The 26,335-nt window shown below is 38.0% G+C and overlaps 1 protein-coding gene across 3 annotated transcripts in view; it reads left to right on the forward strand.

The window, feature by feature from the left end:
* Window positions 1–26,335, forward strand: part of TSC22D1 (TSC22 domain family member 1) — a 131,618-nt gene that overhangs the window by 40,937 nt on the left and 64,346 nt on the right. Inside the window, exon 4 of one of the 3 annotated variants that reach the window (XR_016038911.1) lies at window positions 315–26,202. The exons of the other annotated variants lie outside the window; for them this stretch is intronic. The gene's annotated coding sequence lies outside the window, so the exon portion shown is untranslated. Of the gene's footprint in view, window positions 1–314; window positions 26,203–26,335 lie in introns of those variants that run through there. 3 annotated transcript variants of the gene reach the window in all.

Consider the following 26,335-nt stretch of genomic DNA (forward strand, 5'->3'; position numbering starts at 1 on the left):
CCTGTCCATCACCAACTCCCGGAGTTCACTTAAACTCATGTCCACAGAGTCGGTGGTGCCATCCAGCCATCTTTCAGTTCAGTTCAGTTCAGTTCAGTCGCTCAGTCGTGTCCGACTCTCCGCGACCCCATGAATCACAGCACGCCAGGCCTCCCTGTCCATCACCAACTCCCGGAGTAATGCTTTTGAACTGTGGTGTTGGAGAAGACTCTTGAGAGTCCCTTATACTGCAAGGAGATCCAACCAGTCCATTCTAAAGGAGATCAATCCTGGATGTTCATTGGAGGGACTGATGCTAAAGCTTTTTGCATTAGGTGGTCAAAATATTGGAGCTTCAGCATCAGTCCTTCCAGTGGATATTCAGGGTTGATTTCCTTTAGGAGTGACTGGTTGGATCTCCTTGCAGTCCAAGGAACTCTGAAGAGTCTTCTCCAGCACCACAATTCAAAAGCATTAATTCTTAATGCAAAATGTTAATTTTCAGGTTATCCTTTAGTAATTTAAGGGGAAGCAAGCCCTTCGGAGCTAAATTGTTGACACAGGACTGACACTGAAACGAAAATGAACTTGTGTTTAGTAACATAATTAAAACTGGAAATGAAGGGCAGTGCTTCAGTGGAAAAATTTGAGATATACCCCAAATGGCTGAAGATGGTGGAGAAGTGCCCTGGAAGCCTGTGTGGCCAAAATTCTCATGCAAGCAGAGTTTCTTGTTGCCTCTTGAAATATGGTGACAATACTTCAGCAACGTTGTTTTGTTACGAGTTAAACAGCTGCTCCCCTCCCCTCCAAATTTTAAATTGAGCTCCAGGAAGACATGTATTTAATACCTTTAAGGTATGAGTAGCCTAATGGTTTGTTTAATGGTTGGTTGCATGTACCTTTAGGGTATGTGTTACCTTTTTTTGAGAAATACTCAGGGTGTGTTCTACCTTACCTGAGTTAAAAAGAATTTGGGGACAAATGAGCAAGAAAGAAAAGAACGACTTACGTGCCTACTTTGTGCAACTTTTGCTAGGTGAATTACATGTATTTATGTGATTAAATCCAGTTTACCTTTTAAGTAATTTTTTATTTTACACCCAAAGATGCCAAAACTCAGAAATCACAAAATCTTCCCAAGGGCACATAATCAATAAGCAACAAAAGTAGCATTTAAAAGAAAATTTGTCAAAATCTAAAGAATTCTATCATGCTGTTGATTGTCAAACATCTTTGCCAAAAAGAATGGATATTCTCAGGAAAATTTCATTTTTAAAAGGGATATTTTACTTAGTATGCATTTTTAAATTGAGAGTAGTTTTAGTCTTTGCAGAAAATTTCACCAGAAAGTTCAGAATACCTACCTCCTCCCCATATACAATTTTGCTTATCATAGTTTGCTCTATTGACATCTTATGTGGTGTATTTTATCATTTATGAACTGATGTGGATACCTCATTATTAAGTGAAATGCATAGTTTAGGGTTCACTCCTGTCATTCAGTTCTGCAAGTTTCCCCATATACATAATGTCATGTATCATAGTGTCATACAGAAGTTTCACCAACCTACGCATGAATACTCCTGTATTCATCCCTCTGTTCCCTCCCCACCCCTGGCAATCACAGATCTTCTTTCTGTAGTTTTACCTCTAGCTGCCTCAGACTGGCTTCTTTCAGTTAGCAATGTACCATGTCTCTTTGTGACTTGGTAATGTACTTTGTATTACTGAATGGTATTCCATCATATACATCTACCACTGTGTGTTTATCCACTCATCTTTGAAGGACATCCTGATTGCCTCCAGTTTTTGGCACTTAGGAACAAAACTGCTGTAAACATTGGTGTGTAGGTTTTTTGAGGACAGAAGATTTCAACTCATTTGGAAAAACACCCAGCAGTGCCGTTGCTGGATCTTACGGTAAGAATATGCTTAGCATTGTAAGAAACTGCCCAGCTGTCTTTCTTCCACAGTGACTGTACCATTTTGCCTTCCCACCAGCGATGAACGAGAGTTCCTGTTCTGCATCCTTGCCAGGATGTGGTGGTGGTTGTATTTTGGATTGTAGTCACTCCAATAGGTGTATCTTGGCTTCTTACTGTTTTATTTTGCAATTCTCTAATGATACTATTTACCATCTGTATATCCTTTTCTGTGAGGTCTCCTTTCAGATCTTTTGCCCATTTAAAAAGTTTTTTCCTTTTGTTGAGTTTTAAAAGTCTTTTGTATGTTTTAGATAGCACTCCTTTACCAGAGAAGTGTCTTGCAAGTATTTTCTCCTAGTCTGTGACTTGTCTTCATTATCCTACCCGTGTCTCCTAGACAGCAAAAGTTTTAAACTTTAATCAATTCCACATCAATTTTTTTTTTCCTCTAATGGATTGTGCTTTTGTTGTTGCATCTTTTAAAAACTCACTATTAAACCCATGGTCACCTACATTTTTTCCTATGTTACCTTCAGGAAGTTTTACAGATTTGAATTTTAACATTTAGGCCTGTGATCCATTTTGGATCACAGTTAACTTTTGTGAAAGTTGTAAGGCAAAAGGTTAAGAAAAGACTGTCCTTTTTCCTTCGTATTTTCTTTGCTCCTTTTTCAAAGATAACTTGATTGTATTTGTATGGGTCTGTTTCTGGGCAATTTATCCCATTTCATTGACCTGTCTTTTCTGCTGATACTACACTGTGTTGAATACAGTAGATTTTTTGGTTCATCTCAAAATTGGTTGTCAGTTCTCTAATTTTATATGTCTTTCACTGAAACTGAAACTAGGTCTTTCATATAGATTTTAGAATCAATTTGTCCACAAAATGTCTTAACTAGGGCTTTTTTGGGAATTGCATCAGATCCAAAGATTAAGTTGGGAAGACCTGACATCTAACCATCTATGATCATGTAATTAGCCTCCCATTTATTTAGATGTTTGATTTTTCATCAACATTTTATAGTTTTTTCCTCACATAGATCCTGTATATATTTTGTTAAATTTATACCTAAATATTTCTTTCTTTTTTTTTTTGATGCTGATGCAAATGGTGTATTTTTAACTCCAGTTGTTCATTCCTGATATATAGGAAAACAGTTAACTTTACCTTTATCTTGCAACCTTTTTATAGTTGCTTACTAGTTACAGGTGCTTTTTCTTTCTTTCTTTAGGGGCTTTCAATATACAATGTGTCAACTGCAAACAAAGACAGTTTTATGTTTTCCTTCTTAGTCTTTATACCTTTCATTTCCTTTGCTTATTGCACTGGTTAGGACTTGCAAGTACAAAGTTGAATAAGGATGGTGAGAGGGGACTTCCTTGTCTTATTCATGATATTGGGTGGAAGGCACCTGGTTTCTTACTAATAAGCATGATGTTAGGTGTAGGTATTTTGTAGATATTTTTCACATTATGGAATTTCCCCTATAGTTCTGGTTCCTCAGAGGTTTTTTGTTTGAGTGTTGTGTATTTTTTTAAAACCATGAGTTGATGTTTCCTTTTGTCAAATGCTTTGCATTTATTGATATGATCATATGACTTTTCTCTAGTGTTTATAATTGATTTTTGAATACTAAATCAGCCTTACATATGTGGGTTAAATGGAGCTTGGCCATGGTGTATAATTCTTTTTGCATGTTATTGCATTCAGTTTGTTAATATTTTGTCAAGTATTCTTGTATCAAGGTTAATGAAACACTGGTCTGTAATTTTCTATTTTTGTAATGTCTTTGACTTTGATATTCGACTTGCTTCATAGAATGAGTAAGGAATTGTTCTCTTTGTTTCTACTTTCTGAAAGAAATTGTAGAGAATTGGTGTTATTTTATTAAACATTTGGTAGAATTCATCAGTGAAACCATGTGGGCTTTGTGCTTTCTGCTTGGGAGTGTTATTAATTGTTAGTTCAGTTTCTTTCAATAGATATAAACCTTTCCAGTTTGTTTCTTGTAAGTTTTGGTAGATTATATCTTTTAAATTCATTTAATCTAACAAATTTGTGGAGATAAGAGTTTATAATATTCCGTACTATCCTTTTAATGTCCATGGGATCAGTAGTAATGGCTCCTTGTTCATTTGTGTTATTAGTGATTTTTGTCTTGTTTTTACTTGTTAGCCTGGCTAGAGATTTATCAGTTTTATTGATAAAATTACTAAACCTTCATTTTGTGGATTTTTCTCTGTTTTATTGTTTTCGGTTTCATTGACTTCTCTAATTTTTATTTCTCTTCTTCTACTTGCCTTAAGTTTATATTGCTCTTCTTTCTCAGCACTGCTTTTACTGTATTCCAGAATTTTGAGAAACTGTATTTTCACTTTCTTCAGTTTGAAACATGTAAAGATTTCTCTTGAGGCTCTTAAAACCAATGTATTATTTAGAAGTGTTGTTTAAGCTCCATTTTGGGGATTTTCATCTATCTGTAAATATTTGTTATCTTACTAATTTTTAGTTTAGTTCTGTTGTGGTCCGAGAGCATACTCAGTATGCTTTCTATTCTTTTAAAATTTTGTGGTGTGTGTTATGGCCTTAATCTTTGTGAATTCTCCATGTGAGCTTGAGAAGGTGTATTTTGATGTTGTTAGATGAAGTAGTCTTTAGATGTCAGTTAGATCCAGCTGATCAATGGTGCTGTTCAGTTCAGTTGTCTTTACTGATTTTCATCCTGCTAGTCTGTCATTTCCTGGTAGAGCAGCATTGAAGTCTTTCAGTATATTAGTCTGTTCATCAGTTTCTCATTTCAGCTCTGTCAGTTTTTGACTCACATATATTGATGCTCTGTTGTTAAACAAAAACATACTAAAGGTTGTCATCTCTTCATCGAGAATTGACCCCTTCAGCATTGTGTAATGTCCTTCTTAAAATCCCTGGTAACTTTTCCTTGTTCTGAAGTCTGGTTTTCCTGAAATGTATGTGGTTATTCTAGTGTTCCTCTAATTAATGTTATGGTATATCTTTCTTATCCTCTTACTTTAAATCTCCTGTATCTTTATATTTACTGTAACTTTTCTTACAACATACAGTTGGGTCTTCTTTTTTTAATCCATTTGACAGTCTCTGTCTTTTAATTGATATATTTCAACCGTTTACATTTAAAGCAATGTTTTTTAGTTGGATTTATATCTACCTTGTTTGTACCTTTTCTGTTTATTGCCTTTGTCCTTCTAAAATGTGTTTTGCCTTACACTCTTTCTGCCTTCTCTGGTATAATTCTAGCCTAGGGTCCTAACATTTACATATGCTTCGCCAGGAGACTTCTAAATCATTTCACTTCTTTAATTTGATTCATTTAATTCTTTTGAGCATCCACTTACTAAATTTCATGTGTCTCTCAAGTGCTGAAGATAAGACGCTTCTACCCCATACCCGTCTTTTCAAAGGCTTTTCCCCCTTGTTCTCCGGAGCCTGGATCGATCTATTGTGTCTTGTCAAAGACTTTATGGCTTTAGTATTTTCTCTGTGAGCCAGTCTCCCTTTCTGCTGGATCATTCCCATTCCCATATAATTATGCTTTCATATGTCATCTTAAGGAAGCCATCTTGACCTTTTCCCTCACCTTCTAACTTCTACTACCGTCTCTACTTACTTTTATTACCAAGAATTGTCTACTCATATGGTTATAATTTCTCAAATTTTATTTATTTCTTCGTCTATCCCATCGTGGCTTTTGCATCTAACATCATGTGACTGCTCTTATCAAAGTCTCTCAGGTTCTGTGGCAACAGCAGTTCTACTCGATGCTTACACGTACTTTCTGACCTCTTAGCAGAATTCCTATCTTCTGAAATGCCCTTCACAGTCCTTGAGTTCTTCTTTTAGCCTCTTCTTCCTTTGCACTTAGATGACTTCATCCATTCCCTTGACTTAATGCTTTTTCTTTTTTTTTAACTCCCCTAATGGTTATCTCTTGCCCAGCCACCTCCTCAAAGCTCCGATCTTGATACCCACTTGGAAATCAAGTAGATTAAACTACATCCAAAAAAAAGAGTCCAACCCCAGGCTGTTTTTTCTCTGTCTTCATTTCAGTAAAGAATGATATTCATCTCACATCAAAAACAATGGAGTGGCCTCCCTTACCTCCCATATACAATCTGTTATTTGTTAGTCCAGTTGTTTGTTTTGGGATTTTTTAAAAGCTTTGCTTTTTTTTCTTTTTATAGCAGTTTTACGTTTATAGAAAAATTGACCAAAAAATACAGAGCTTCTATATTAATTTCCCCTCCCTAGTTTACTTTGCTACCATCTTGCATTCAGTTCAGTTCAGTCTCTCAGTCGTGTCCGACTCTCTGCGACCCCATGAATCACAGCACGCCAGGCCTCCCTGTCCACCACCAACTCCTGGAGTTCACTCAAACTCATGTCCATCGAGTCGGTGATGCCATCCAGCCATCTCATTCTCTGTCGTCCCCTTCTCCTCCTGCCCCCAATCCCTCCCAGCATCAGAGTCTTTTCCAGTGAGTCTACTTGTCGCATGAGGTGGCCAAAGTATTGGAGCTTCAGCCTCAGCATCAGTCCTTCCAATGAACACCCAGGATTGATCTCCTTTAGAATCTTGCATTAGTTTCTTATATTTGTTGTAGTTGAACCAATTTTGATACATTGAAGTCCAGAATTTACATAAGGATTTACTCTTTGTGTCAGCAGTGCTATGAGTTTTGCTAAACATGTAATTTGACCTATTCATCATTAGGGTATCTTATCACCATCACAGTCCCTGGCACCCACTGATATTTTTACTGTCTCAAGGTTTGTCTTTCCCAGAAGGTCATATAGTTGAAATCTTGTAGCATTTCCCGCTGGTTTCTTTCACTCAGCCATACGCAGTTAAGGTTCGTTATTACCTTTTTGTCGCTTGACAGCATATTTCTTTTTTATAGATCTGCCACAGTTTGTTTCTTCTTCACTTTTTGAAGGACATCTTGGTTGCTTCCAGTTTTCGGGACTTACGAGTAAAGAAAGCTACTACTATAAACTTTTGTGTGCAGGTGTTCCGAGGACATACATTTGCAACACACTTGGAAAAATAGCTAGTAGTGCAACTGCTGGATCTTAAACAGTAAGCCTCTGTTTAGGTTTGTAAGAAACCACCACACTATTCCAGAGTAGCTGTACCGTTTTGCATTCCTACCAGCAGTAAAGGAGAATTCCTGTTGTTTTACATCCTTGTCAAGTAGAAAATAAAATACAGCCCAAAAGCAGAGCCAAAAAATAGTATCCAGTTTTCCACATAGAAATTATGAAACAGTTTACATATAAATATCTCCACTTCTAGTGGAGTTTTCATGTCACAGCAGTTGACTATATTTCCCAAGAATGTAAGAGGTGTTAAATCCTTTAGGATAACCTCCTCTTCATTATAGGTATCCTGATTTATTTTGTAGACTAAGTGAAAAAGGTCCTAGATGTGTGGTGGTATCTCTTGTTTTAATTTGCAGTCCCCTAATATCATGATATTGAGCATCTTTTCACATGCTTATTTTCCATCTCTATATCCTCTTTGCTATTTAGATAAGGCCAATGTTTTTAGACTGATCTATTTTTTCCCAGTGTGGATATTTATTTGTTCTAGCACCAGGTTTTGAGAAGACTGTCCTTTCACCTTTGAATTGCGTTGGTTCCTTTTTCAAAGATCAGATTTCCCTCCTAAATCTGTCTTAAGCCTGTCCAGCTTCTCACCATTTCCATCTACCAACTTCTACTCCAGGCTGTCCCTTGCCTGGACTCTTACAGTAGCCCTCTCTGGTCACCTTGACTTCCATGTTCTTCATAGAATAGGATTTATTACATCCATCCATATCTGTTTCCTGTTAAAGACTCAGTTGCTTTTCTTCATTAAAACTATAAAATCCAAATTCTTTTATCATGGCCTGTGATCTTGCCTCCAGCTTTGCCCTAATTCCTGCTCTCTAGCCAACCTTGGGTTTATTTCGTGAAGTCTCTAGATTGCTTATTCTCTACTTTAGGGGATTCCCAGTGACTGGAATGCCCCTTCCTCTGATTGTAGGTCTCAGCTTCAGTGTTTCCTTTTCAGAGATGCTGTCTCTAGTCACTAGATCTAAACATCCCGTTCTGCTTCTTAACCTTCATTCTTTGATATCAATTCCTTCCTAGTATTTTTCTCAATTTAAAATATATATTGTTTGTTTATATTTTGCCTGGCTTCCAGAGGTCATGTCTGTTGTTCATACTGTTTCTTGGCACTTGGCAGAGTAGCTGTCACACAGTAGGCACTGAACAGATACTTCAGTGAGGAAGACCTAGGCAACTTCTGAGATGTCTACATCTAGTGAGGGAGGTCCACACAGAAATAGGTGAATCACAGCACCACTTCAGTGCTGTTGGACAATTGTTACAGTTCTGAAAATAAGCAGTAGAAGACTTAAAAAAAAAAAATCTTTGGGATTCTTTCTCAGTAGTGTGAAATCAATTTCTAAAGTCTTACTGCCCAGGCTTGTTTATGAATCCTTATTGCCTTGGCCATAAGTGAGTTAAATATTTGATAATGCGGGGTCAACATAACTTTCATCCTAGCAGTATGAGACTTAGCATCTCAGGTGTTCCAGAAATCATCCATTGGTACTGACAGTATTGGTGCTTTAGCGACAATCTCAAGCCCACCGAGAGATTGTCCAGCCTACTGACTGGGCATGGCCTGTAGGTTGAGTGTTGGTTTTGAATGCCCAGTGCAGCCTTTCACCTGGGCAAGTTTAACCTCTGTGTGCCTCAGTTTCCTCATCTGTGAAGGAGCTAATAAATGCTGCATGAGGTTATAATGAGGGTTGAATAGACTAATACTTACGTAAAGCATTTTTTCATGTGCCAGATAAAGAAAAGTGCTTTTTCTGTCATTAACATTTTATGATGTTAGAGTACCCTGAGTAATATGCAGCTTTCTCAACAGACATTTCCGTTCCCACTTTTTCTTTAGACTTCATTCTGATGCCAAACATAAATCTTTTTCAGCACCCGTCCTTTCTTCTCCACCTATGCTCTGCGTCCAGTCACCTCTGCTTTCTTAGATGTCTTATGACTTAAATTCCCTCTCATATTTCTTCCTTTGAAACAAATCTTTCTCATGCATACAAACACATTCAAGTCTCCAATTAAAAAAGTAAATAACTGCAGACGCTGCCCCACCTCTTCCTCTGTATATGCAAACTTACTCTCTATAACATTCTCTCCATTTCTTTCAATGCCACTCATTTCTCTGTCTATCCCAAGCTTGTTTCTACCTCTTCACGTCATTGAAATGATACCACTGAGGTGATTGGTGACCATATCACTGAATCAGCTGGACCTTTTCCATCCCTTGCCACGTGTGCTCTCAGCATTCAGCACAGTTGACCTTCTTCTAACATTTGGATTCTGAGAGTCTTCAGTCTGAATTCCTCCTGTCTTTCTGGCAGGTTCTGAGTCTGATTTGCAGATCCATTCTTTCCCAGGCTTTGTTTTACATATTGAGAGTTTCTGAGGCTGTATTGTTGGTCATTTAATTACCTTTATACTGATGATGCAAGTTCAGTAATACTGGTCCAGCTTTAGAGACAGAATGACCTACTTGGCATCTCTTTCCCTTTCTTTGTGCCCCAAGGGCACTTCAAACACACTTTGTGAATTTTTGATCTGTCTCCCCTCAAATGTGATCTTCCTTAGCATTCCTCCTTTTAGTGACTAGCACTGTCGTGCATCCACTTACGCATGCCGGAAACCTAGATGACGTTCTGTGTGTGTGTATTCCTCACACCTCCTTTACCCCCTCTGTCATCCTCTCTTGTTGACTTTTGTGTCTGAAATCTCAGCAACCTATTTCTCTGTTATCAGTGTACTCAGTCTATTACTTCCTAGCTTGCACTGCAACAGTTCTAACTGGTCTCCTTGTTTACAGCCTTGTGCTAATCAAATTCATTTTCCACAGTGCAGCCAGAATGATGTTTCTCAAGATACAAGTTTTATTGATATTATATCTTTAATTAAAACAATCAGCTTTCTATTTTTAGTTCAAATCCTTGGGTAGGTTAGAGACAAAATCCTTATTATAATTTGTGAAACTCCAAAGACCAAGTTCCTGTTTACCTCTCCACTCATGCTTGTCCGCTTATTTATTCATTTTTTTTTTATACCCTGCCTCTTCCTCATCTTATTTTGCCTTCACTCTGTGGTCATTACCTTGCTTCAGGAATACCTCTGATGTTCTTGACCAGGTTAGATCACCATCCTCTCTGCTGTCATAATGCCATGTTCATATCGTATCAGTGGTCACAGTCTTACATTTCTGTATCCCACCTCTCCCTCCAGCTAAAAACCCCTAAGAGACCAAGGGTTGTGTTTGGTTTTGCTTACCATTTGTGGGTACTTAGCCCAGTAACTGGCTTATACCCTTCAGTTCATCAGATCTTGAAATGCTTTCAATGCCACTCATTTCATTTTATTTTACATATTGAGAGTTTCTGAGGCTGGATCCTTGGTCATTTAAACCTTTATACTGATGATTCAAGTTCATCAGTTTTCTTTCACTGAGGAGTAAAAAATTTTAAAAAGGAAGGAAAATAATGAAAGATAAGCTCACAATAATGTTATTGAAAGAATTTTCTATAAAATTAGCTTGAACTATTACATTTTCTCCCAGCCCTCTGTCTTTCTTAGATAAAAAAGAATGTTATTTAAGAAAAATATCCTAGAGTTTTATTTCTAGATTCTTGATACTATGCGAAAATAATTGGCACTTAATCATAGTTCCATTCTTCAGGCCTTCTGAAACAAAGAAATTAGATTTGTTTCTAACTTTGGAAATAAAATATTCAAGCTGGTTTTGATTTAAGTGCAGGTTTGGTGACTTCCTGAACTCCCAAATGATGCTGCCTTGTGGTCATCTCTGGGAAGGGATACTTAGTCATAATTTGAGTTCAAGAACAAGAATTACTTTTTAACTGTAGGGTGATGTGAAATGAGTCTTTGTCTAGCTCTTCATTTCATTACGCTTTCTTTTTCTTTCATACTTTTGTTTCTTATAGGAAGGTACCAACTGTCAGCATTTCTGTCTCCATTCCTTAGTTCATGAGGTTCTCTGCACTGTTCTATTAGGGGGTCCAAGAGGATAATTTCTATAACAGACTTAATTTTTGTCTTGACTCAATTTATGCCTTGTATTAGAGAAATTTATAATGAAAAAATTTAGTTTGTCATTTAACATTGTATTATTTCTCAAAGGAGTTCAAATTTAAAAATCTAAAAAACTTAAAGTTTTAAATTTAAAAATTCAAAAACACTTTTTGTAATTTTTGGGGCCTTGCTTTGGTAGATGCTGAATAATCAGCATTCCTGGTAGCCTGACATTTGGTAGTTGGAATAAACTAATCACTGAAGGCTTTTGCAATCACTTGAAATACTCATTAACTGTGAGTCATTGTTTTGAAATAATGTACATTATATTCTTTTTGTTTTTCTTGCTTGAATTGCCTAACAATGTTAAGAACAGCTTTGTGTCGTGAGCAGCATACATTTTTATTCTGAAAATCGAGTGGTGCCAAAGTACGTTGCAGGACAACAATTTATTCCTTTATCATCAAGTTGGTAGTAAGATGTTCTTTTGTAGAGCAAAAAGTACAGCAAAGTACAGAACATATTTTCTTACTGAAGTACTTATAAGAAAGTGTATATGTCTGAAATAATAGGGAACTAATTACCTCTCGGCTTCCCTGGTGGCTCAGGTGGTAAAGAATCTGCCTATAGTGCCAGAGACTTGGGTTTGATTCCTAGGTTAGGAAGATCCCCTGGAGAAGGGAATGGCTACCCCCTCTAGTATTCTTGCCTGGAGAATTCCATGGACGGAGGAGCCTGGAGGGCTACAGTCCATGAGGTCTCAAAGTCTGACATGACTGAACAACTAACACAACACTGGCATCTTAAAAATTTTTAAACACGTTTCTTTGCTAAGAATGGAACTGCATTTCTTTATTTTCAAAATTGTTTACAGTAGTTCTTGAAAGAATAGAATAATCTTCATATTTGAGTTAAAATCAGTTACTACTATCATATTAATTAAAATTATCTATATAAAGTAGCTTATTAAATGCTTTCTAAAATTTCTAGTTTTAATAATAAGGACCTAGTCATTTTTTCATGAGTAAATTAAAACATTTTAAGTATTATTGTTTTTAAGTTGGAACATTCTACTTTTCTAAATATAAAGCCTTTTATTAATGGAAAATGAGACTTAATAATGAACTCTTATAGTTTTCAATGTTGTCTTTTAAAAAGTCATTAAAAACAATCCTGTGATGGCTATCAGTGTTTTAAAAATGAGCAGCTTTGTTTCCACTTTTCACATGAACCAGAGCTTTGATATTTTAGTTGCACAGTTCAGTACATTAAAGACAAAAACCAGTAATCATCTCCTAGCAGTCGTCTTTGTTCTCTGAACTGTTTGTGTTGGTGGTGGATGTAGAACTATTTGAAGACACATTTTGTGTATGTTTTCTAATTAAGTACTCTAAATTCTGAAACCTTTGTTTAAATATATTTATCTCCTGATAATAGAGTTTCTAATAGGCCTGTATCAGTATTCTCAAATTTAGATGTTATTTCTCAATCTACTAAATAAGTTGGGATACTATAATGAAGAGGGGTTATCCTAAAGGATTTAACACCTCTTACATTCTTGGGAAACATAGTGAATTGTTGTGACATGAAAACTCCACTAGGAATGGAGGTAATTATATGGAAATTCTGTTTCATAATTTCTCAGTGAAAAATTGAATACTACTTTTTGGCTATACTTTTGGCCTATATTTTCTGAGTTTGGCTTTTAAGATAGGAAAAGGGGGATGAAATTTGTCATATAAATTAGAGTTTTATTCTTCACCTCTATAAATCAGAAGTTCTTTTTAATCTCTTTAAGTTTTCTTTCAGCCTTAATTTAAGTACATATTTTCAATGTGCAGATACGAGAGATGTTTAAGATCGCTCTGAACATTTCAGTACAAATCACAAAATGGTGAGGATGTTTCTGAACGTCCATCTATAACATGCTTCATAATTTTTAAAAAATCTTGGTTACTTTGACAGCAATATGAATCAGATTCGATGGTCATTATTTTGACACTTATAGAATGGCTGTCAGAGATGGTTCACAGAGATACATCGATTGAATTGACAGTAATTCCTAAATCATGATACTAAGATTTTAATATCATCCAGCAGTTATGCAGAGGTTTTGGTGATACTTGGCTGGTCCCTAGTAGTCTGACCTTGCACCTGATGGAATGGATTTTAATTTCCATCATTTTAAGAAATCAATTAGAAACCTGATGTTCTTCTGGAAGGTTTTGAAAGTGGTTAAAAATTATGGTTCCCAGCTTTTAAATGAGAGATTTTAAAAAATTCTCTCTCAACATTTTTAGTACTGATCACACAATGATAGAGCTGTTTTGAGACATCCATCTTTAAAATTCCCAAAGAAGTTATTCCTGGAAAGCAATCCTTCTCTCATGAACCGTTGAAACGTTTTCACATCAAAGGTACAGGTTCAGTGTGTTTGTACTGAAGATTTCTGCTTGGTGGCTTATTAATCTCTTGTCATCACAGGAAAGCTCAGCAATTGTGAATGTTTTTTCTTTTCATAAAAAAAAAAATCCATAGCCCATCTTTTAAGTTCAACAATTCTAAGTTTTTTACAATAGATAGCTAGCAAGCCAAATAGAGGAAAAAGGATTTTTTTTTCTGTTCTCTGTCTCATAGGAAATACCCGTATGATTCTTCTGGGCTTCACTGGTGGCTCAGTGGTAAAGAATCTGCCAGCCAATGCCGGAGATGTGGGTTTGATCCTTGGGTTGGGAAGATACCCCTTGAGTAGGAAATGGCAACCCACTCCAGTAATTTTGCCTGGGAAATCGCATGGAGAGAGCCTGGCGGGCTACAGTCCATGGGCTTGCAAAAGAGTCAGACAGGACTCAGTGAATAAAAAACAACAAATGATCTTTCTACTTTAAATATATTTTTTAATGGAATTAACGACGTTGATATTCTGGAGCATTTAGTGCAAACATAATTTCAACTTCTTTGCTGCAGTAACTTGCCTGTGACTGGATGACTCATTGATTTTCACATGAGTTGATGTCTCTGATTTATCTGCAAATCCCTTTTCTAGCTAAAGCAGCTGCTCCATCGGAAGTTGCAATTATAAAAGAAGAAATTTGCGGTTGAGATTACATCTTCACCAGTAAAATTTTTCTTTAATTCATCATATACACAAACACAGTGTTTTATTTTGGAAACAGAATCTAGCAAACACCACAGGCTGAGCCATGTAAGAAATGTGTCTTCTTTTTATCTTCTATCCGACCTTTTTGGACTACATCATTTGCACCAGTGCTTCTTTCTTCAGACATTATGCAATCTTTCTTATAATCCTTCTGACAATATTTATTGATTGAGGATTGCATTTTAATTTGTCTCTAGACTTTTATTTTTAAAATTCAGTCAGTTTTGCCATAGAACAAAGTATTTTCCTAATGTAACATAACTATTTGTTAGGGATATTTAGTTAGTGTTGTAAAATGTTGAGCCAACTGGATTGAGTATTGCATGTCTTTAAACATAGCTTGAAAAAATACAGATGTTTGTCTTGGTTCTGGATTTTTAAAATTTTAGATGTCTTGCGAACAGTGATGGCTTCATATTCTCATTAATTAAGCACAATATGTATTTAGGACTGTGATTATTTGGTAAGGGACGTAAATCTGTATTTCAAATGAATAGTTTTGCAGGGTTCTTTTTTTTGCAGGTCTGATTAGCATGATGCATTTGTCAACTGTTGTGGTTAATAGGATGTTTGTGCTTAGAGAGTTATTCAGCTCTGCCATTTTCCTTTTATTTACCTGTTTGTATTATCAGTGGGCTTCCCAGGTGGCGCAGGTGGTAAAGAATACACCTGCCAATGCCAGAGATGTGAGAGATGTGGGTTTCAGTTCCTGGACTAGGAAGGTCCCCTGGAGGAGGGCACAGCCCCACTCTGGTGTTCTTGCCTGGAGAATCCCATGGACAGAGGAGCCGGGTGGGCTACAGTCCATGGGGTCACAAAGAGTTGGACATGACTGAAGTGACTTAGCATGCATGCACGTGTTATTAGTTATTATCCTAGTTCTGTATTCCTTTGCAGGAATATTTTAGAACCATTTATTTGGTGTGGATTACTTAGTTAATATAACTCACTTAATCAAATGCACATAAACTGCAGTAAAATTTAAAGCATTGAAAGTGATCAAGTAAAAATGCTACTGAAAATTCCTATACCTTTGTGGAACTATTAATAGAACTGAGGAAACCTTAATGGGAACACAACTTGAACACTAGTTGATGAGACATCTAACCAAAGGATAGACCGGGGTCACCAGTGTCAGTCTATATGTGAAATATCAGCACAGCTCAATGTCTGACTTCTAAAATTAAAAACATTTTTCTTCCTGCAACAAATAGATCATCTTTTATACTCTCTTCTGGAGTTTACCTAGATAGTATATTAAAAAGCAGAGACATTACTTTGCCAACCAAGGTCCGTCTAGTCAAGGCTATGGTTTTTCCAGTGGTCATGTATGGATATGAGAGTTGGACTGTGAAGAAAGCTGATCACCGAAGAATTGATGCTTTTGAATTGTGGTGCTGGAGAAGACTCTTGAGAGTCCCTTGGACTGCAAGGAGATCCAACCAGTCCATTCTAAGGGAGATCGATCCTGGGTGTTCATTGGAAGGACTGATGCTAAAGCTGAAACTCCAATACTTTGGCCACCTCATGCGAAGAGTTGACTCACTGGAAAAGACTCTGATGCTGGGAAAGGTTGGGGGCGGGAGGAGAAGGGGATGACAGAGAATGAGATGGCTGGATGGCATCACCAACTCGATGGACATGAGTTTGAGTGTACTCTGGGAGTTGGTGATGGACAGGGAGACCTGGCGTGCTGTGATTCATGGGGTCGCAGAGAGTCGGACACGACTGAGCAACTGAACTGAACTGGAGTTTTCTGGTTTAAAGTATGGTTTTAAAAATTGGGATTTTCCCTCTCATAGTCCTTTAAAACTCAGATAGTTTGCATGTCCATTAAAATAAATTTTGGCCTTATTTAACAGTCCATGATTATTCCCATCACCTTAGCTTTTCATTTCCAAGGTGATTGAAATCTTTCTAATTAGACCATTGTACAGCCTTAGATAAATATTAAAGCAGAGTTTGATGAAAGTAATAATATTATGTCCTTGATATGTTGATAGTTAGATGTTATAATTAGGACTGTCCGTGAATTAAATAACTAATCTGTTTTTAACTTTGTCCTTGGGATGGAATGAGACAATTTGTTTAGATACTCTCTGTGAGTTAACATATAATTTGTTTACCTCCACTTTGAAGGAGGATATTTGGTTTCTTTTGGGATGCTCAGTTGTGTCCGACTCTGCGACCCCATGAACCCATGAACAGATGCCCACCAGATTCATCTGTCCATGGGATTTCCCAGGCAGGAGTACTGGAGTGGGTTGCCGTTTCATCTTTCAGATCTTCCAAACCCAGGGATCAAACCCTTGTCTCCTGCATTGCTGGCAGATTCTTAACCACTGAACTACCTGGAAATCCCTTTCTTTGGGATATTTAACTTCATTTTTTGTCAAAATTATTTTTGAAGGTGCTAACATATTCTTGAGATTGATTTAACTGTAGACATTTAAAGAAAACAACAGCATTAGGATGGAGAATACGCTTAGGTTCCGATAGATCCTGCACATTTAAGATAGATTTTAATGTTCCTGCACATTTTCAGTGTCAAATTCAGTGCTTAATTTCTGTTATTGATGTGTCTTAGAAATTATAAGGGATAATCAAGTATTCTGAAAATTTTTCTAATTTATGCTCATTCATTTTCTCCAGTTTTTACTTGACATTTTAGTGAGTAGGCAATAATTTAATTTTTTTTCTGTAATAATTATGTGACCATTGCGCTTGATTTTTTGAATGTAATGCTTGTAGATCAGTGCATACTGTTTAAGAAAATAAATGTTAGTGAAATGGGCCATGGCATAGAATGAATTAAGTTTTGAAAATTTGCTTCCATTTCAGTTGTTACCTCTAAAGACTAAAAGATGTGTATTTTACATACATTCTGGATCGAATTATATTAATATACATGTATTTGTGTAAGCATAAAAACACATGCACACACATGTATATTTGTGTGTATAAACAGTTCATTTATCCCTGACCAGAAGGAAGCATGGTAGTCAGACAGTGTAATTCTGGGTTGAGTTTTTAGATTGTTGGAGCCAAAAGAGACTTTACTATACTTTGACTAGCAACGTATGAGCGTATTCATTCCCCTTGCACAGATTACTCTTGTTTTAATTTTTTTGTTAATTTTCTAATTTGATTTGTTTTAATGTGAACTTTGACTAATGAAGATAAACATGTTAAAAGTACAGTTAGATCTCTTTTTTTCAATTATCTTCTCCCCCCCATTTTAGTTATGGTAATTAATTCAGTGAGCAATTGCATATTCCTACTTGATCTGTTGTGATTTAATAGACTTAGATCATAACCTTCTTAGATTTTATGATTTCTCAGAGAAAGGAGTTCCAGACTTTTTAGCCTTAAAGATGTATTGATACTTTCCTACTACTGACCACCCCCCTTTGAAATTTCATTACATATTGCATACGTTACATAATTACATCACTACACATTATATAAAATTGACTATCTTAACCATTTTTAAGTGTTCAATTGAGTAGCACTGAGTACACTTATATTGTGAATCACTGTCATCCTGCCCTCTTGGTCATTTTGATTGCCCTGCTAGCATAGTAATGTTGGCTTAAAAATCTCACCGGTGTGGCCTGTAGCATTCTTATTGTTAGCGAACCATCCTTTTGGTTACTGTTTTTATCAAAATGTTGTGGAGATTCGTTGACTTCTCTGGGTGTGGAAGCATACTGTCTAGGTACAGAAGCTGAGATTTCTAGTTTATATTGAGTCTTGGTTGCTAATAGTAATTTCGAGTCCATTATTCAATGAATATGGCTGATTAACATGAATTTCAATTTTCCCTAAACTTACTCTGTTCTGCTTAGACTGATGATCAATTTCCCCGTTTCTGCTTATCACATGGAACCTCCTGAGATAACTCTATAGTTTGTTCTTTTCAGCTAGACACTTTGGGCTGTGTCTCTCTCTTTCTCTGTGTTTTGGCAAGAGGTACAGGAAATACAAAGGCTCAGATGGGGAAGGAACTTGACGTTCTCAGTAGACAGAAGGGCAGCTTGGTGGCTGGGAGTGAGGAGGCCAAGGACGTTGGTGTGAGATGCAGGGGCCAAGTACTGTGGGCCCCACAGGCGCTAGGTTCCTGTCGCACTGTGGGTAGAACTCTGCTGAGGAGTCCAAGTGAAGCTGGAGTGGAGTGAGCATCATAGTCTTTGTGTGTTTTATAAAAGATCATACTGGCTACTGGGTGGGAAAAAATGGATTCTGGAAGAAGAGTAGAAGCAGGGAGATTGTCTTGGGGTGTGGGATGTATAGTCCAGGTGGCAGTCTTACCCTGACTTACTTCCCTTCTTTCAGTCTCTCTCTTTAAAACTAAATCCACGTTGTGACCATCTGCGGCACATCTGAAGATAACTTGCCAGGTTTAGTCCATGGAAAAGTGAGGCTTATCAGGATGTATTATAAACATCAGAGCAATGGGTTCATTAATATCATACTTTAATCAAGCTAACTAACCCCAGGCTAAATATAGTTTGCCTGTGAATCAGAAGTTTGATATCAGCTATCTTTGAACATCCCAGTGAAGTTAAGTGAACTTTAATTATGTTGGAGTTAGTGAATTCAGAAAGATAATTCACGTGCATATATTATACATAAAGAACAGGACGTAGGACTTATAGTCATTAGTAGTACTAAAACCAAAACATCACTTTCTCCTAACTGCAAATAACGTTTTGTCAACATCATACTTTTAGTTTAATTCCTTCCAAATCCATTATAACTTCAGAGTATGGATGAAATTTGAGTTTTATGCACATTTTTGGCATTTATTATTTTGATGTCTCAGATATAAGGTCATGTAATTCCTCTGTGTATTTGCTTCTAATTCTGTAAGACTGGGAAAAGGCCCCTCTTAAGTGCTTTTATCGGAGAAGGCAATGTCAACCCACTCCAGTACTCTTACCTGGAAAATCCCATGGATGGAGGAGCCTGGTAGGCTGCAGTCCACGATGTCGCTAGGAGTCGGACATGACTGAGTGACTTTCACTTTCACTTTTCACTTTCATGCATTGGAGAAGGAAATGGCAACCCACTCCAGTGTTCTTGCCTAGAGAATCCCAGGGATGGGGGAGCCTGGTGGGCTGCCGTCTGTGGGGTCACACAGAGTCGGACACGACTGAAGCGACTTAGCAGCAGCAGCAGCGTGTACTTTTATAGCATCTTATACCTTCCCCTATGTTAGACATTTATTCTATTTAATTATAAGGCTCTTTGAGAACAAAGATTGGGGAGAACGAAGACAAATGGGGGAATTGGAGAAACAAACTTGAAGGAACTTGAGGCAAGTGTGAAATTTCTGTGCAGTCTTGTGAATATTCAGTTTCACTCCATACTGCGGCTTTGTTATATGAAACCGTATTTCAGTCTAGCAAACACTGAGGGAGACTGACATGACAAGAAGCTATGTATTGTTTACACTGTGGCTTTATCTGTTTTCAGCATACTGTTGTCTCCTCTAGTGTGAGGAATTACAGTATTTTGTGAACTTTTTTAAGTTTCTTATGTTGGCTTTAGGGGGATAACATCAATTGCTGCTGTTTAGTTGCTCTGTCGTGTCCAACTCTGTGTGACTCCATGGACTGTAGCCTGCCAGGCTCCTCTGTCCATGGGATTCTTCAGGCAAGAATACTGGAGTGGGTTGCCATTTCCTCCCCCAGGGGATCTTCCCAACCCAGGCATCAAACCTGTGTCTCCTGCATTGGCAGGCAGATTCTTTACCAATGAGCCACCAGGGAAGCCCAATAACATCAATACATGCCTGATTAGATCTTGTAGGCTTTAAAAAGTAATATATTTTTACTTTTTTTTGAAGTATAGTTGATGTATAATATTATATAAGCTTCAGGTGTACAATATAGTGATTCACATTTTTTAAGCTTATGTTCCATTTATAGTTGCTGTAAAATATTGACTGTATTCCCCGTGTTGTACAATATATCCTAGTAATTTATTTTATACATAGTAGTTTGTGCCTCTTAATCCCCTGTCCCTCTGTGAGATATTTACTTTGTAAAATTTTGAAAGGACTTCGGATGCTTAGTTCTTCAGTACAATATTCCTCTTGACTCCTTGCCTTTTTGGACTTCTGTAAACTTGGTGTTCCACTTCTTTGGAATCTTTATTTTGACACTGCACTTCTCTGGTTTACTCCTTACTTTTAAAATCTCATTTCTTGGCTATTTACCTCCCCTCCCATAAGCTGTGTGGAGATATGTAAAAGCTTTGTCCTTAGTTCTATTCCTTTCTGTCACCTTACTCCTGGAACATCTGTGACAGTTCTTAACCTCTAAATATTGCAGATGACTCCAAATCCTTGTGTTCAACCTTGATCTCTTTCCCATTGCCCTGTCCTGTGTTGTTGACCATTTGCCTTGTATCCTGTATGTGTTCCTTCTCATGAGCTTGGAGCTTCTATGAACCATCATCCTGGAGTTCCCATCAGCTAGACTCCAAAGCTTAGTCACCTTGACTCCACTTTCTCCTGCCTCCCTTGAGCTTGCTCTTGAATCCCCAGTGCCTGGTTCATAATGGACACTCTGTGTCATCTGGTTTTGGAATTTCTTATTCTGTAACATCTTGCTTTTTGTTCTTTTTCTTCTGCCGCTATTATCACCCCCGTACTCTTGGCTGTTATCACTTTTTTGGACTATTTGTGGGAAACGCCTTACTGACTACCCAGCCTCCAAGCCTCCCCACCTCCTTCCCAGTTATAGGATTAATCTCACTGAAACATCCCTTCCAAATACCCAGTTCAGACATCTTTAATGGCTTCCTGTTGTTTTCTTCTTGCTGACTACTCACTCATACTTTTAAAATATCACCTTAACATAACCCCTTGCTTATTCGTTGTTGTTGTTCAATCACTAAGTAGTGTCCGACTCTCTGCAACCCCATGGACTGCAGCACTGCAGGCTTCCCTGTCCTTCACTGTCTCCCAGAGTTTGCTCAACTTCATGTCAGTGAGTCAGTGATGTTACCCAACCATTTCATCCTCTGTTGCTCCTTTCTCCTCTTGCCTTCAACAGCGTCAGGGTCTTTTCTAGTGAATCAGTTCTTTGAATCAGGTGGCCAAAGTATTAGAGCTTTAACATCAGTCTTTCCAATGACTATTCCGACTTGATTTCCTTTAGGATTGACTGGTTTGATCTCCTTGCTGTCCAAGAAACTCTCAAGAGTCTTCTCGAACACCACAATTAAAAAGCATCAATGCATATGCATCCTTTTAACCAAGAATTCCCACTCCACTCTTCCCCTGAGGCTTACGTGTCCTGGGACCACATTTTGAGTTCTACCCATTTGGATGTGATCTTTTGGAAGCTCAATCCATATATGTGTGTCTTGTACTTTTAAAAAAATTATCACTCATCCACAACCTGTCTTAATTAGTTTTTTGAGTTATCGTTGGCAGAGTGGTTAAAAGAATGGACTCTGGAGCTGCACTGCCTGCATTCTCATCCCAGTTCCACCTCTTACTAGTTCGGCACCTTGAGCTGATTACCTAACCTCTCTGAGCTTTATTTTTCTCATCTGTAAATTGGGAGCAGTCATAGTACCTGGCTCACAGGGCTGATGTGATTAATAAGCAACTTAATACATGTTTAAAACACGGCCTAGTACCATACAGATATTTTCTATTATTATGTGTTTCCAAAAGATTTATCCTATTCCATCAGCTTCCTAAGGGTCGGGGATGTCTTATTCTTATTTGGAATGCCCCATGGAAACTATCAAGGTACCTTATACTTAGTAGGCATTCAGTAAATTACTTATGGAATGAAATTTAAATTTATTGAAAGATCTAGTTGTCCATTAACAGCCACTTTTTTTTTTTTTTTTGAAATAAGGTTCTTTAAACTTGTGCCAGGGGAGTTTCAACAATCATAGTGTGAGGTCACAGAGTTTTTCTGGGATGGTTTCGTACCAAAGTATATGGTTTCCTTGTTTAATTACATGGTTTGGAAAGTAAACCAACTATGTACTTTTAAAAAATAGATTTTAAATGAAATCATACAAAGATGATGAACTAGTGAACCACTGAACACTAAAACTCTTAAGACATAAACTTTGGTGTTTTAAATTAAAAAGTAGCAACAGCAACTAAGAATCATTTTGGACAACAATTAGCATGCAACAGAGACAACCTTCTAAGTGAAAACACCCCAGAGTAGAACTTGCCTGGTTACATATAATTTTAGACCCCATCCTGGCATTTTTTATGTATGCATTTGGCTTTTCCAACATATATTTAATAGTGTTTTTGAGTACTGAATTGAATAAGAGATGGCCGGGGCTAATATTTGCTGTTGGTCTTGTATGTTGATTGTAAATTGGGGTAATGATGTTTCAGGCTTAAATATGTGAAGGTGTATCATGTAGTAGTTTTATTTATATGATTTTAAAGAAATAGTAAACATTATCATTGGACATTTCGTTGAGGTTACTTTTATCCATCAGCTTGAGACCTTTAATAGGAACTTAAAAAGCTCTTAGACTGCAGGTAAACACAGAGTAATGGTTGGTTCTGATGGGATAAAGGGAAAAAATATCCACATGGGCTTAATTTTTTCTGGCTCCAAGATAAGAAAAATGGAATTTTCACCAGTAAATAGAAACTTGTCTAAATAGCCCAAGAAAGTAAAATTATTTGCCTCAGATTAAAATATTTCATTCCATTTGGTGATAAAGTAGCTTTTTTTCTGTGGTTTAACAAGGGTCTTGAAGCAACAGTGAAAGAACCATTTGAAATGCCATGTAACCCTGGATCTCAAATTCACATAAACTAATCATCATTTTATAGTCAAATCTAGGTATATTATCTTGCATACTTAACAGAATAAAAGACTAAATTTCCATCTTTTATGTTAACATGCTCTTAAGATAGATTCAGTTCAGTTCAGTCGTTCAGTCGTGTCCGACTCTTTGCGACCCCATGAATCACAGCACGCCAGGCCTCCCTGTCCATCACCAACTCCCGGAGTGCACTCAAATTCATGTCCATCGAGTCGGTGATGCCATCCAGCCATCTCATTCTCTGTCGTCCCCATCTCCTCCTGCCCCCAATCCCTCCCAGCATCAGAGTCTTTTCCAGTGAGTCAACTCGTTGCATGAGGTGGCCAAAGTATTGGAGTTTCAGCTTTAGCATCAGTTCTTCCAATGAACACCCAGGATTGATCTCCTTTAGAATGGACTGATGGATCTCCTTGCAGTCCAAGGGACTCTCAAGAGTCTTCTCCAGCACCACAGTTCAAAAGCATCAATTCTTCGGCGATCAGCTTTCTTCACAGTCCAACTCTCACATCCATACATGACCACTGGAAAAACCATAGCCTTGACTAGACGGACCTTGGTTGGCAAAGTAATGTCTCTGCTTTTTAATATGCTCTCTAGGTTGGTCATAACTTTCCTTCCAAGGAGTAAGCGTCTTTTAATTTCCTGGCTGCAATCAGCATCTGCAGTGATTTTGGAGCCCAAAAAAATAAAATCTGACACTGTTTCCACTGTGTACATATTAGTGTATCTCTAATGACTGATGCTTTTGAACTGTGGTGCTGGAGAAGACTCTTGAGAGTCCCTTGGACTGCAAGGAGATCCAACCAGTCCTTCTAAAGGAGAAAAATCCTGGGTGTTCATTTGAAGAACTGATGCTAAAGCTGAAACTGCAATACTTTGGCCACCTCATGCGACGAGTTGACTCACTGGAAAAGACTGATGCTAGGAGGGATTGGGGGCGGGAGGAGACGGGGACGACAGAGAATGAGATGGCTGGATGGCATCACCAACTCGATGGACATGAGTTTGAGTGAACTCCGGGAGTTGGTGATGGACAGGGAGGCCTGGCGTGCTGTGATTCATGGGGTCGCAAAGAGTCGGACGCGACTGAACTGAACTGAATGACTGATGACTGTCCTTTGGCTCGAGTGAGGCTTATATCAGTAAGCCTACGCCTAGTTGACTTTTTTCAGGAGCCTGGGGCTATAGGAATACAAGGGAAGTTTGTTGTTGTCCTTATTTTAAAGAACTTGCCGTTTTGTTGTGATAAGTGTGTATGTTTGTAAAATAACTATAAAAATAGTACATCATTAAGGATTAGTTCATAAGGTATTGCTTACATATGAAGGGAGAGCTTCCCTGGTGGCTCAGTGGTAAAGAACTTATCTACCAATGCAGGAGATGCAGGTTTAATCTCTTGAGTTGGGAAGATCCCCTGGAGGATAAGATGGCAACCCACTCCAGTATTCTTGCCTGGAAAATCCCATGGACAGAGAAGCCTAGTGGGCTACAGTTCAGGGGGTCACAAAGAGTCAGACATGACTTAGTGACTAAACAACAACATATAAGAAGGGAGAGCTCAGTGGATTCAGAGCTGTAGATTTGGAGTTACTGAAGTAGTAAGGACTCTGGATGGAGAAGGCAATGGCAAGCTACTCCAGTACTCTTGCCTAGAAAATCCCATGGATGGAGGAGCCTGGTAGGCTGCAGTCCGTGGGGTCGCTAAGGGTCAGACACGACTGAGTGACTTCACTGTCACTTTTCACTTTCACACATTGGAGAAGGAAATGGCAACCCACTCCAGTGTTCTTGCCTGGAAAATCCCAGGGACGGGGGAGCCTGGTGGGCTTCTGTCTGTGGGGTCGCACAGAGTCGGACATGACTGGAGTGACTTAGCAGCAGCAAGGACTCTGGATTTGAATCGTGGTTCCTCCACTTACTTCACTAGCAATGTGACCTTGGTCAGGTAATGCAACTTCTGCCTCAGTTTCCTCATCTCTCAAATGGGAATAATAATATAGCTTACCCACTGGGATTGTTGACTTATGGGCTTTCTAAACAGGAATTTCTTGAGAAAATTCAGCAATAATGACCTCAGTCATCTATTCCTGTATTGATTTATCTCCTACACATCTGAAAAGGCTCTAGTTTTGAACCACTGTTGGGGGATTTGAGAAAAGAGGCATCAGATAATTTTCGTTTACAGTGCTTCCAGTAAGGAACCCTGGTCGAGGATTAAATGAGCAATCAATTATATGGGACAGCACTTGAAAGTGTTAATTATCATTGTTGTTGGACTCTGAAAAGGAAAAGAGGATTTAATTAGAGGGAATGGGTTTTTCAGGCTGAGAGAAGTTAAAGGTTGTCTGAAAGTGTTTTCCATCTCAAATAAATATCCAATTACTTGTGTCTTTGGAATCAAGATGGGACTTGGAAAAATCAGCAACTTAGTTACCAGTCAGAAAAGCATGGAGCATTTGAAAGGAGGACTGTGTATTAAAAAAAAAATGCTGCTTAATAAGCATTTAGTTGGATCAGTCATATAAATTTATAAGTGTCATATTGAAACTATGAGAGAGAGAAAAAATTTTCAGTGAACAAGAGATGGCAAACGGAAAATAACCATATACCAAAAAAGTAAATCGACACACCTTTTTGGGGGGTGGTTACATATATTTTTGCATATAAAGACAAATCAGAGAGAGATTTTCATTTGATCTGCTAGAGGGCTGTAGGAGCACAACTTTAGGTAAGTTAAGTACAGTTGGCTGTTGAGTATAGAGATCATTGATAACCCTGGGAGAGAGTTATTTCAGTGGAGTTCTCCTCACCATGTGTGTGTGCCACTTACTCTTCTCCCCCGCCACCCCCCACACAGAGTTTCGGTATGTTTGTAAATTCATCTGACTTTGATACAGTTAATATGCGTGTTCAGAATTTTGTTGTTTTTACTGCACTAGACTGGTCATCCCACGTTCAGAGCCCCTCTTCTTATACTTCATCCGGCGTGTCACACCTCTGATCACTGTCTTGCATCTGTTCCGCTTGACTCCCTCTAATATGCTCACCCTAAGACTAACCTCCTGCCTTATTATTACCTGTTGCCTGTTTTATCTGTTTTCCTTCTGCTGAGTTTTCCATTGCTCCTCACGGGGGTCCCCGCCCCGCTGCTTCTAGTTCCACATCCTTATCCCTTCCAGGTTCTCACTGCAGGAACCACTGGTACTGCCTAAAGCAGAACAGTGGCAGAGGGTGAGATGTTGTTTAATAAAACTTTTCTGGCGAGGAAGAAGCCAGCAGAGA

Source organism: Moschus berezovskii, chromosome 13 (assembly GCF_049115385.1).
Source record: "Moschus berezovskii isolate FMDL1 chromosome 13, NW_MosBer_1.0, whole genome shotgun sequence".
NCBI lineage: Eukaryota > Metazoa > Chordata > Mammalia > Artiodactyla > Moschidae > Moschus > Moschus berezovskii.